Raw genomic sequence first — 12,968 nt, forward strand, 5'->3', positions numbered from 1 at the left:
CTGGTCCGGTCTGAATGCGGAGAGAGAGCTGAGACCCGCTGATGATCCTTCACTAGAGTTACTCACTCACTGACTGAATGACTGACTGAATGCTGCTGTTGCAATAAGCTATAAATACAGTTCGGGCAGCAGAGGCGGGGCTCCAGCGGGATCAGATGAGTCTCCTGTGCTCCCCACCGAATAAAACACACGAGCATCAGCTCCAGCACAGCGATACGAGTGCATCTGCAGACTCACAGACTGAGTGACTCCTGCGTCACTGCCACACACACACACACACACACACACACACACACACACACACACACACACACACACTGGCATGCTACTACTGCGAGGAAAATGAGCTCTGACTAGTTGTTAAAATAACAGAACGTCTCTGGTTACTATCATAACCTCGGATCCCTGAGAGTGGGTATCAGACATCACAGAGTTTTTCTCCGCTTGTGGGAGGGAACTCCTTCCCTTCCAACTTCTCCTTAAGTCCTTTTGTCTCACACCAGTCCAGACGACTGTCGCGAAGTATGCAAATACTGACGAGCTCCAGATAATTTTTTTATTTATGCAAAATGCGTGTAAAATGGCCATAAACAGGTTTTCTCATTATATATAATGCATCTAAAATTAAATCTAATTTGCATATTAGTGTGTTTTTGCATATTAGTGTGTTGGTTTGTTGTGTTTCCCATAACAAAAATTAACATGCGTTTAGTCCTCATATGAGGGCATGTATGAAATCAACATCCTGTTTCATAAGAGAAAGTCATATTTTTATTTGAATCCCTATTACATTCTACTGAGATGTTGATTATTTATGACACAATTTAAATTATAATTAAAAAAAATATATATATATATATATATATATATATATATATATATATATATATATATATATATATATATATATCCAAAAGAGTGTCTAAATGAATATCAGACATATTTAATAAGACCAAAGAGAGGGAGTGGTCATGGTGAAACCTCCAAACATTTAGTGTGTCTGAAAAGCCCTGAATGTGCTCTGTACAGGACATCCAGACTTATATAGAAAATATAATGTCCTCATATGAGGAGGCAGGGTCTCAGGAGGTTAAGCAGCATAACATGATGATGGTAGCACAAAGTGAATCAGACACTGAATAACAGGAAGCTGCACTGAGTACAGGGCAGACAATAACAACAATAACACAGAAGACTGTGCAGAGTAATAACTGTGCAAGGCAGCATAACTCACAGGAATAGAGGTGGTGAGCGTGATTTCACCAAGTACTGTACAACATGTTCCTAGATCAACATCATTTTTGATCCTGGAACAACATTCCAATTAACCAATCTGAATTGAGATATAACTGTTCAGGAAATATCTGTTTTAAGCTTAAAATACGGGTTAGGTGCTTCTACACCATTGTTAATCAGCTATCATTGTTCACTGATTTTAGGAATAAAGTCTGGGTAGGGTTAGGTTTAATGGTAGGGATTGGGTTAAGTCTATATTTTTGGACAATAATGTTGATCCAGGAACATGTCTTACTTGGCAAAATCACGGCGACCGATAGAGGTAGCATAAATGTGAATCAAGCACTCACCAACAGCACTCGAGAAGCTATGGACTGGACGTCCAGCTTGTAAAATATCCTGAATTGACATACGTCTTGACCACCCCCAGGAGGAAGCTATAGCTCTTGTTGAGTGGGTCCTAATGTGATAAGGGCATTCCAAACCTTGGTTCTTATAAGCAGCCACGATAACGTCCACAATCCAGTGGCAAAGTCTGTTCTGACATTGCCCCTTCCTTCATACAACCACCATAGCACACGATAAAGCTGGTCAGTCTGCCGAAAGCTGGCCGAACGGTCAATGTAAATCCTCAAAAACCTGGCGGGGCACACCGAATCTGAATGTCAGCATCACGCAAGGTCGATGACTCCGAAGACAGGGCAGACAGAGAAACAGTCTGCACTCTGAAGGGAATAGATAACAATTTAGGCACGTAACCCAGTCTCAGCAGGAGAATGACACTGCAGTCACCAGGCCCAAGGCAAATACAATCACTGTCCACAGAAAATGCTTGTAAATCTGTGCTTAGCCGAAGTGAGGGCTAGAAGAAGTGCAGTCTTGAGAGATAGCAATGGATGCCAAAGCCTTGATTGTGGCTGTGATAGAGCTCTTAACACCACCACCCTGGGTCCCTGGGAGGGACTGAAGGTGGACGCAAGGGGTGCAATCTCTTTACCCCCTTAAAACTCACCACCAGCGCATGCCTACCAATCGATTGAACAAAATGAGGCAATAGTAGTCACATAGACTTTTAGTGTTAACAGCAGACATCCATTATCCAGCCTGTACTGTAGAAAACACAGAACATCTGATACAGAGCACGTCACCAGGTCGATGTGAACATCATGGCACCATTTCACAAACACTCCCCATTACAGAGCACACAAACGCCTGCGCCTCTGAGAGCATGTCAAGCACAGGAGTGTGCAGAACACTCAGCTCCTCTGATATCCCAAGAAGCCACGCATGAAGGCTCCATAACTTCAGGTTCGTATGCCACACTGAGCCGTTCACTTGAGACAGCAGATCCTTCCTGATGGGGATCGGCCAGGGCCGTGCCACCAGCAGCTCTGTCAGGTCAGGGAACCAAAGCTGGTTTGGCTAGTTCGGGGGGCGACAAGTATCACCAAAGCCTCCTCCTCCCTGATTTTGCATAACACCATGGCTGCTGGCCAGCGTAATGTCAGAGCATCTCCTTCCAGCAGGTAGAGAGACAGAGAAGAACAGCAGGCAATGTGTAATCTCACTCGTCACAAACAAGTCCACCTCCACTCTTCCGTAGCAGCCCCAAATCATCTGAACTGACCATGAAAAACATGTCCGCCCCGCAGTTCACGAGACCAAGGATGTGCATTGCTCTGATGGAGAGAAAGTGAAATGTTGTCGGTGCGAATCAGTACATGACGCCAAGCAGGTGAAACACAATCTGGGCCTGAGGCTTTTCTAGATTTCTGCTTCCTGAAGACCCGGTTCACATCCTCTACAGACCTTAAACGCAGGTTGAATGGTGGAGAAGGGAGAGAGAGGTTTGCACACTGATAAAAATGATTATGTGGTGAAGTATACTACATAAAACCAATGTAATTTCTACATGAAATAATTTAGTTAAGGCAAGAATAAAAAATGTTAAAAAAAAAAAATCCTACAAGTTATTTTTTTTTCAGTGCAGGGGTGGTAAGTGAATGTGTGAAATGCAGAACAGAACGGATTTGAGGTGGTAGACTATCCTTTTCAAATCTGCAGTAAAACACATTCAGATTTTCAGCCACAGACTGTGGGGGTGGTGTCTTCTACATGGTGATGTTCCTCAGACCAGTCCATACACACGCTGGATAGTTTGCTGACAGCTATTTTCTCAGCTTTTCAGAGTATTTTTTGCCACTAAGATTTTGTTAGTTTAGTTTGTTAGTCTGTTCCTGTCCTGTTCCTAAGTCCATCTTTTAACAGTCCTTAATACAGGTTTAGCTGATTTCAGTTTCTGGCTGTAGGTCGGAGCCAAACAGTGATCGGAGAGCCCCAAAGCTGCCAGTAGAACAGAGTGAAATGCATCCTTTATTGCTGTGTAACAGTGATCCAATATATTGCTGTCTCTGGTGGACACATAATGTGCTACTTGTATTTTGGTTGTTCACGGGAAAGATCTGAATAGGTAAAATCTCTAAGAATCATTAAAATAGAGTCTGGGTACCTTTGCTCCATTTCAGTTATTTGTTCGGCCAGCTGTTGCATCGCGGCGCTCATGCACATATCTTGAGGCATGTATACATTCATGAGAATGAAAGAGGAAAACTCCAGCGGTGAGTAAAAAGGTTTACAGTTCATGACAAGTGCATTCCTCTTTCAGGATTGTTTAATCTGAACTCCAACTTTCGCTGATGTAGAAACACAATCCTTCACCTCTCATTTTCCCCATTAACTCTACGATGCGATCCACTCTGAACAGCTAGTAGCCCGGCATATGGAGCGCGTTGTCTGGAATGACTTCACTCAGCCAGGGCTCAGTGAAGCACAGTGCAGCAGAGTTTGAAAAGTCCTTATTGGTCTGGGTGAGGAGAAGAAAGTTCATCTGTTTTGTTAGGAAGAAAATGGACATTTACGAGATGAATGCTTGAAAGCGCAGTCAGAAAACTGTGCGTGCAGAGCTTCACTAGGATGCCAGTGCGTTTCCCTCTTCTGTGTCTGTACACACATTTGAACAACATAGCTGTAGCTCTGACTAGAATGTCCAACAAAACGTCTGAATAATCAAAAATCTGAAAAATATTGAACAATGACAAAACACAGAAAAAACTAAGAAAAACAACAGAAGAATTGCAGATCTCAGCGTCCTGGCTGACATTTGCACATCGGTTGGCTACTTTCCTTAACACTGCAAAAACATGTTGTAAATAGAAACCTTTGGTGCTCGACAGTGCGCAAACACAAATACGCAAAGGAGTGTTTGATGAATCTGTTTGGCCAGTATGCTATTACTACTGCTTCAACCTGGGATTTGTAGCAAGCACTAGCACTGGGCCTGAATAACTATCTATCCCTCACACCTCCCTGCCAAAATCTTTCCAAATTCGGAAAAAAAAAACACTTAAATAACCCACTGTGATATTCACGAAAGCACTAAATATTTGTGACACTAATTTACGTTCCTATGGCAAAAGATTGGCAGGGATTGTTAACATGAATGTGGCTGCAGATAGTGGATTAAAGCTGAAAGTTTCGTTCGGTACTCACTGTTTGTCACTATTTTAGACTGCATGTCCTTTGCAACAAAACAACCTCAATAAAGCAATCAAGCATCCACACTACAACTAACAAACAACAGAAGACATCACGCTCAAGCTAATGGGTGCAAAGTTCTCCCGTGTTGTAGATTGCTCATTTAGGGTACTGAACGAGCAATCTACAGGAATCACGAAGAAAACATGGTTACAGTAGACTACTATAGCCATTTCTTTTAACTGGACAAACCAAACTCCACCACGGCTGCCACGGTCATCAGCTAACTCTCGAGAGACATGACATCCAAGAGAATTTATCTTCGACAATGGTCCACAATATTGAGGCAAAGAGTTTGAAGACTTTGCAAAGACACAGGGTTTTTCGCACACCACCACTAGCCCCCATTACCCCCAGAGCAACGGTTTGGCTGAGAATTTTATTACAAGAAATTGATTATAGGAGTTTAGTATAGGAATACACTGTTGACAACTTTCCCAGAGACATCCTCCAGAAGGTTAAAGCAGCAAGAAAAGTATTATGATTGTTCAGCTCATCCACCATCAAAGCTTCACACTGGACAACTCATTCCCATACAAAAGCACAGCCTATATATATATATGTGTGTGTGTGTGTGTGTGTGTAACCAGCGGGCACAGTGGGGAAGAGTTTGTTTTCAAATATATACACACGTCAGTGACTTAATGTGTTTTTTTATTTTTTTCCAAAAGTAAGGAGATGTAATATCCACATAAGCACTGAATATTCACAACACTAATGTATAGTACGACAGCAAGAGATGTGGTGGGGACTGGCCAGCGATTGGTAACAATGAATGCAGCAGCATGTAAGAGATTAAAAAGTTTTGTTCGGTACTCACTGTTCGTCTCCTTATTTCAGACTGCAAGCCCTGTCCAACAAATGTAACCAACTAAGAACAAGACACGCATCATCCAATGTCTAATGCAACACATTTTTTGTGAACATCAGGTCTCAAAAACAAACAGAATATCCTGCATTTCTAGTAATTTACATATACTTGTATGTTTATTTTGTTATGCTCTATTTGATTTAGTTTTTTACAATTCATTTATTTTTACTGAAGCTCACTTGCACTCCTATTTTTTATTTTAGATCAGACAGAAAGTAGGCAAAGAAATTAGACAAAAAAAATTGTTTGCTATTTATTTACTGAGAAAAATGACCCAGTGTTGCATTTCTGTGGGGTACAAAAGTATGTGAATCTTTGTTTTCAGTATCGGGTGTGACCAGTAGCATTTTTGCAGCAGTAACTGCAGGTATGTGCCTTGTAACTGCTGATCAGTCCTGCACAACGGCTTGTTTTTTATCTCAGAAGGACCTGGGAAAGGTTATCCATGCTTTTATTTTCTCAAGATTAGACTACTGTAACTCACTTACTATAGTGTTCAATATAAAAGTTTGGGCTGACTACAGCTGGTCCAAAATGCATCCACAAGACTTTTGAAAGGTACTTGGAAAAATGACCATATAACTCCTGTTTTCTACACTGACTGCCAGTTTCTTAAAGGATTGATTTCAATATATTATTACTTGTTTTTAAAGCCTTACATGGTACAGCTGGTATATAGCTAATCTGTGAAGAAACCAGAGAATGTTACGTTCTGAGACCGCTCCTTTGAGCCGCTGCTCCAAGGCTGTGGAATGGTTTACTTCATCTTATCCAGAAATGCCCCACTGTTTGAGATTTTAATCAATATTGAAATTCTTTTTTTTTTTACTGTGCATACTGAGCATACATGAGTGTGGTGTTAGTATTAAACAGTTTTTTTTTCCAATTGCCCTACTGGGTCTGTTAATTTATCTAATTTATTTTTATTTTTGTAATTTATAATTTATTTATCTATTTATCTAATTTATCTATTAATATGTGATAATAATACATTGTAGTAATATATGACAATATACTGAATAATACATCAATACAGGAATTGCCACTTTTCATATATTCAGGAATATATGTAAACATATATGTGAACAAGCTCATTTAGCCACATTTATATGTAGGGTGACCACCTGAAATTTGAAGCTTTGTCCCACATCCCGCAAATCATAAGCAGTGTCCCACATTTTAATTTTGTCTTCATCATTTTATTAAATCTTCCTTTAAATTACAATTCTACAATAAATAAAAAAACACTGAACATGCGCAGCGCAGCCGTTATTATTGGTTCTAGCGGCTAGCCAGAGCGGGAAAATAAACACTGAGAAAAAACCCCCCACACAGACAAAAAAAAAAAAAAAACACGCAACAGAAAAATGGATCTATCCGGAGCTCCCGAGAAGAAAAAGCGTCTTTGTTCGTATAATAAGGAATGGGAGAAAAAATATACATGGTTAAAACCAGTTACAGGTGACCCTAAGAAAGGAGATTGCAGTGTATGCCACTGAAGTTTCACCATCACGCATGGAGGTGAGGGGGATGTAAGGAGGCACGGAGATGGGGAAAGTCACAAGAAAAATGCACAACAAAGAAATGCTAACGCTAGCATGACAAGTTTTTTCTCTCCACCGAAAGATGGGAACCAAAATAAAATCACCGCAGCTGAAGTGACAAGTGTCTACCATAATGTGCAGCATGGTTTATCGTATAGATAAGGTGACTACTACTAAACTAGCCCCAGTCATTTTCCCCGATTCAGAAATAGCAAAGAAGCTGGCTTGTGGAAGAACGAAGAGTGCATCTATTGTTACAGGTGTGCTTGCACCAGCATCTTTAGAAACATGCTTGAAACAGTTAAATACGCCAATGATTGCAGATAGACCGGATTCTCTTCCACACTTATCCATTGCGTCTGATGCATCAAACCATGGAACAACCAAGTTATTCCCGTTAGCATTAAGATATTACACACCCGACCTAGGAGTGCAGAACAAACTGTTGGACTTTTATGATGATTGCAATGAAAACTCTGATGCAATTTTCAACCAGGTTGTTTCAAGGCTCGAGGAGAGAAACCTGGGGTTAGAACGGATCTCTGCATACTCAGCTGATAACGCCAGCGTCAATTATGGTGTGCATAACTCGGTGTATAAAAAACTGACGGACAAGAATGCATCAGTTATCAAGGCCAACTGCGTGGCCCATATTCTGCACAACTGTGGGAGGTATGCAGGCGATAAGCTCAGAATTGACATTGAGAACATAGTCACAAAAGTTTGCAACCACTTTTCGTCTTCAGCTAAACGTGTGCAAGAATTAAAGGAAGTGTTTGAGTTTGTGGACGAGGAGTACATGGCTCTTTACAAGAATGTGCCGACACGGTGGCTAAGTTTGTGGCCTGCTGTCAAACGTCTGCACGACTCTTGGCCAGCTGTCAAAAGCTATTTTTTATCTCTTGGAGAAGAGCGCTGTCCATCAGCACTTTGGAAATTGCTCGCAAATTGTGAGGATGGAGAAGACGTGCCCTGTGAACTCCAGGCATACTTGCTGTTTTTGCAAAATAGCCTCAAAGTTTTTTTAACGCAGTGCTTAAAGTTGAGGGAGACGAGACAACTGTGTGTGAACTTTTCGAGTTAATGACCAATCTCAAATTGAAACTAGAGCAAAGGAAAAATGATCGATTCTTTGGATTCGAGACCAGTACTCTCCTGCAACAGTTTCCAACCGCACAGGTTGCTGTTATAGAGCAGGACTTTCTTATGTTCTATGAAAGAGCGCTTGCTTATCTACACAAGTGGTTTGATTTCACTGATGGCAACTACCTACAGCACATCTCATGCCTGGCTATCAAGAGGGAATTTAGCTTCCAAGACCTCCGTGGAGCAGCTGAAGCATTAAAAATGAGCTTTAAACTGGACATGAACCAGTTGTATGATGAATTCTGTGTTCTTATGCCGCACGTAAAGGAAATCGCAACAACAACAAATCCAGTTGCATCTAAGTGGACAGTTCTGTTGAAGCACGTCCGTGCCCCAAACATAACAGCTCTGGCATCTTTGGCTTTGAGCATTCCTGTCACCAATGCATTCGTGGAGAGGGTGTTTTCTCTCATGACTGCTGCGTGGACAGAGACAAGGAACCGCGCAACTGTGGACCTCATAAAAAGTGAACTCTTGGTGAAAGTGAACTACAGCTACACCTGCCGGGAGTTCTACAGACACATAATGAATGAGAAGGCCCTACTCGAAGCTGCCAGATCAGACAAAAAATATAAATTCAAGATGCACTGAATCCAGTAAGAACGCATTTAATCTTAGTCTCTCCTAATGGAATTTATGTGCTTATTTGTAAATGTGCTTTGTAGCGATTGGATTATTATTTTCACTTAATTATTTTGGATTGAATAGAGACGTGCTGTTAAAATAATTTCTTACTGATATTACTATTAAATATTATTAGTGACGTTCACAGCGTCGGTCAGCGCCGTCATTAACATTTTTATAAACCCTTTTAGCAATTTAAAACATGTTCACATCACTGCAAAAAGATATCTAATAAAAAAATAAATATTTATTCACCTAGTATAATAATAGTAATTTCTGTCCCTCGTGTCCCGCATTGTCCCGCAAAATCAGGTCTGCTGTCCTGCAACACAGCAATAGCCAGGTGGTCACCCTATTTATATGGGAATATATATTAGCAATATATGAACACAATTCAAGGTAAATATCTATTTTAATATATTTTATATATCATATATGAAATTATATATTTGCATGCATATATGTATATATTAGGGGTGTAACGGTTCACAAAATTCACGGTTCGGTTCGATACGATACACTGATGTCACGGTTCGGTTCGGTTCGGTTCGATACGTTTTAGATACAGCAAAATGTAAAAACATCTCAACTTTTCAGAATGCCGCAAGCGCACCGCGGGTCATGTGACAAGAACCAACCAATCAGCTTCATCCTTTCCCGTAACAACGTTGAGAGCTCAGCCAAGATGAAGGAACAGCTGATCATAGCTGTATATGGATTGCAATTTTGAAATAAATTTAGTAGCAGAGCTACTGCAAGCGATTTTTAGAGCTGCAAATCCATTTATCCTTCGCTGAAATTTCCGCGTCTCATGGAGAGAGCACGTCATTGTTGCTTAGCAAAGACAGATGCCTCATGAGCGCTTCTGCCCGAGCGCTTTTGAAAGGAGGAGAAAGACGCGCTTAGCGTTTTCCATGCGTTTTTAGGCATTTATTTTTTTTTTTGTATTCCCGCTGGTGTACCCTGTCATGTTGCAGATGCGACATACCGTTGTTTTTTTATCCACCACTCTCTTGCCATCACCATTATAGCTTAAAGGGAATCCAAAGTGCACCCAAACACCAGACCTGTTGGTTATTGGAGGATCTTCTCATTTCTAGTCTGTTAAACGCATTGGCTATTTTGCAACGAGCCTTCAGCGTGTACTGAGTGAGCGAGCGCCTGCTGAGTAGCCTAACATAAACATATAAGATGGTGTTTTTTTCTTCTTCGAGAGTGTCAGGGGCGTTGCCTGTTACGTTGTTTGGGTTATTGGGCTACCTTGTTGAACGCATATCATTATATTTCTTTCTCTCTCTTTTTTTTTTTTTTTCAAATATAATTAATTACTCCAACGAACCGTTCGGTATACATAATGCGTACCGCGTACCGAACCGAAAGCGTCGTACCGAACGGTTCAATACGAATACGCGTATCGTTACACCCCTAGTATATATGTATATATATATATATATATATATATATATATATATATATATATTAGAGGTGGGCATAGATTAATTTTTTTAAATCTAGATTAATCTCACTGTGATCTTGAAATTAATCTAGATTAATCTAGATTGAAATGGCTCATTCGAATTCTGCCAGCGGCATTCAGAATGTGTGTGTTACCCAAATAAAATTGACAAACAGTAAGTCTTTGAGAAGGGGTTTATCAAGCTAGGTGGTGCATTAGAAAAGAGGCTCATCTCCTGTTTCCAAAATGCATCACAAAGTGCTTGAAAAAGCTGTAAACTTATTCCATATTGCACAAGGTGCAAACAACCGTACGCCTGTTTCACACATACTCCATTTGCAGTGCGTATGCGTTGCATTTTTTTTTTTACACACCCATGTTAATGGATTCCTGTTGCGTTCCAGCAGCAGTGCAGCAATCGTTTACGTACCGAGTAGTGAACTGCAAACGCGTCCTGTGTGAAAGCACATAGAGTCTGTGCTGCACCACATACGTAACGCACACGGACTGCATACGCACTACAGACGGAGTATGGGCCGTTTCATAGTCAAAGCGAGAAATGCGAGCAAGCAACGCGAGCGACGCGCTCCCTTTCATATAGTCTAAACAGTGAACGCAAGTGTCACGGGTGATGCGTGTATGCAATACACCGCTCACGCAACAGGGGGTAGTAGAGTCGGGTGATATTAGTAGACTCGGGTCGCGTGATATTCAGATCACAATGGCCACTGAAGAGGAGTGTATTCTGTTGCTGATGAACTATCGCATAAATGTGGATGAATACGTATAAGTTCGCATAATTTTTCCTCTTCGCCCGCCATTGTATTCAAACCTTTTTCTTCTGTAAACACAATATACTTGAATTAATGTACAATACTTGCAATGTCGCCCCCGCTGACAACACATAGTATTGCGTGAATCGGCGCGTCGCGTATCAAAAACTAGGACGACACATTTGGCTACGCACCGACGCATAATGGCGGCTGAAGCGCAACGATGCGTAGCCTCGGGGTCGCGTATGCGTACAGATGCGTTGACTATGAAACGGCCCTATGTGTGAAACAGGCGTGAGCAGGATCGTAGCTGGGGGCCCTGTTTGAAATTGTTTAATTTGTATGTTCGTTTATTTTTATTTATTTGTGCTATTTACACACTGTTTAAGTTTTTTTCAAGTTTGTAGGTGTCAAGGTACAGAAACTAAATAATTAAATGTAAAAAAGCACTGGATAGTCTTCAATGTAAAAATTAAATATACAATCAAATCTACATTTATTCAGACACCTTCAACATTTCTCACATTATTACAGTTTTGCTATATATATCAAAAAAAATATATCTGGTGTCTGAATAATTTTTGGTTTGACTGTTAAAACTACAAAGTAGTCAAGAGTAGTGAGTGATTTTCATTTTCTAGGATTAACATTACAGCAGCCAGTAGTTAAATTAGGCGCAGTCACTTTAAGAGACGATGAACGCATCCAATATAATACTCATCCCATTTTTTTCCTCAACTGTTTACTTTCACTTAAGAAATTACTGACAGTTTTTTCGAGCATAATTTCCAAGGTGGATAGAAGAGTGATGGGGTGCTCAGCCACAGTCACCGGACCTGAATCCAACAAGTGCTAAGCATCTCTCGGGGAACTCCTTCAAGACTGTTGGAAGACCATTTCAGGTGACTACCTCTTGAAGCTCATCAAGAGAATGCCAAGAGTGTGCAAAGCAGTAATCAAAGCAAAAGGTGGCTACTTTGAAGAACCTACAATATGACATTTTCAGTTTTCACACTTTTTTGTTATGTATATAATTCCATATATAATTCCACATGTGTTAATTCATAGTTTTGATGCCTTCAGTGTAAATCTACAATTTTCATAGTCATGAAAATAAAGAAAACTCTTTGAATGAGAAGGTATGTCCAAACTTTTGGTCTGTACTTTGTATTATATATATATATATATATATATATATATATATATATATATATATATATATATATATATATTAGTGGTGGGCCGTTATCGGCGTTAATGTGCTGCGTTAACGCGAGACTCTTATTGGGCAATAAACATTTTTTTGCCGTTAATCTATTCTCAAAGTTGGGTTGGGAACTGGGTCTATACTAAGCAAGCTATGATGACTTTCACCTTGATATTTTATATAACCGACTGGCTGAGGCCAGCCTAAAAAAAAGATGCTCAGGACAGTTAACGGGCCACTGCTGCGCATCGTCAAGAAAGCTAATCTTTTTCATGTGTTTTTAAGCCTTACCGCTTGTCGATTTAAACATTAGAGCATCCAAAAACAAGACGCGAAAAGCTGAACGGAGTAGCTGGTTACTCAGGCGCTGTGTTCGGTGCGGAGAGATAACGAGTTCACCAGTTCCTCATCGTGCTTTCCCAGCAACGCTCCCTGCATCTCTACAGTGGTCTGGAAATGGTGACCCCCCAGCCTGATCCATTCCTTCTGGTCGGATTATTCTGTAGTGAAACAGAGG

At 40.6% G+C, this 12,968-nt stretch overlaps 1 protein-coding gene across 1 annotated transcript in view; it reads right to left on the reverse strand.

Moving 5' to 3' along the window:
* The window catches only part of LOC127983827 (monocarboxylate transporter 10), a 42,128-nt gene extending 41,875 nt beyond the window's left edge, over window positions 1–253 (reverse strand). Inside the window, exon 1 of the mRNA XM_052586181.1 lies at window positions 1–253. This exon is cut by the window's left edge and continues 224 nt beyond it. The gene's annotated coding sequence lies outside the window, so the exon portion shown is untranslated.
* Between the last annotated feature and the right edge of the window lie 12,715 nt (window positions 254–12,968).

The sequence above is a fragment of the Carassius gibelio genome, chromosome B20 (genome assembly GCF_023724105.1).
Source record: "Carassius gibelio isolate Cgi1373 ecotype wild population from Czech Republic chromosome B20, carGib1.2-hapl.c, whole genome shotgun sequence".
Classification (NCBI taxonomy): Eukaryota; Metazoa; Chordata; class Actinopteri; order Cypriniformes; family Cyprinidae; genus Carassius; species Carassius gibelio.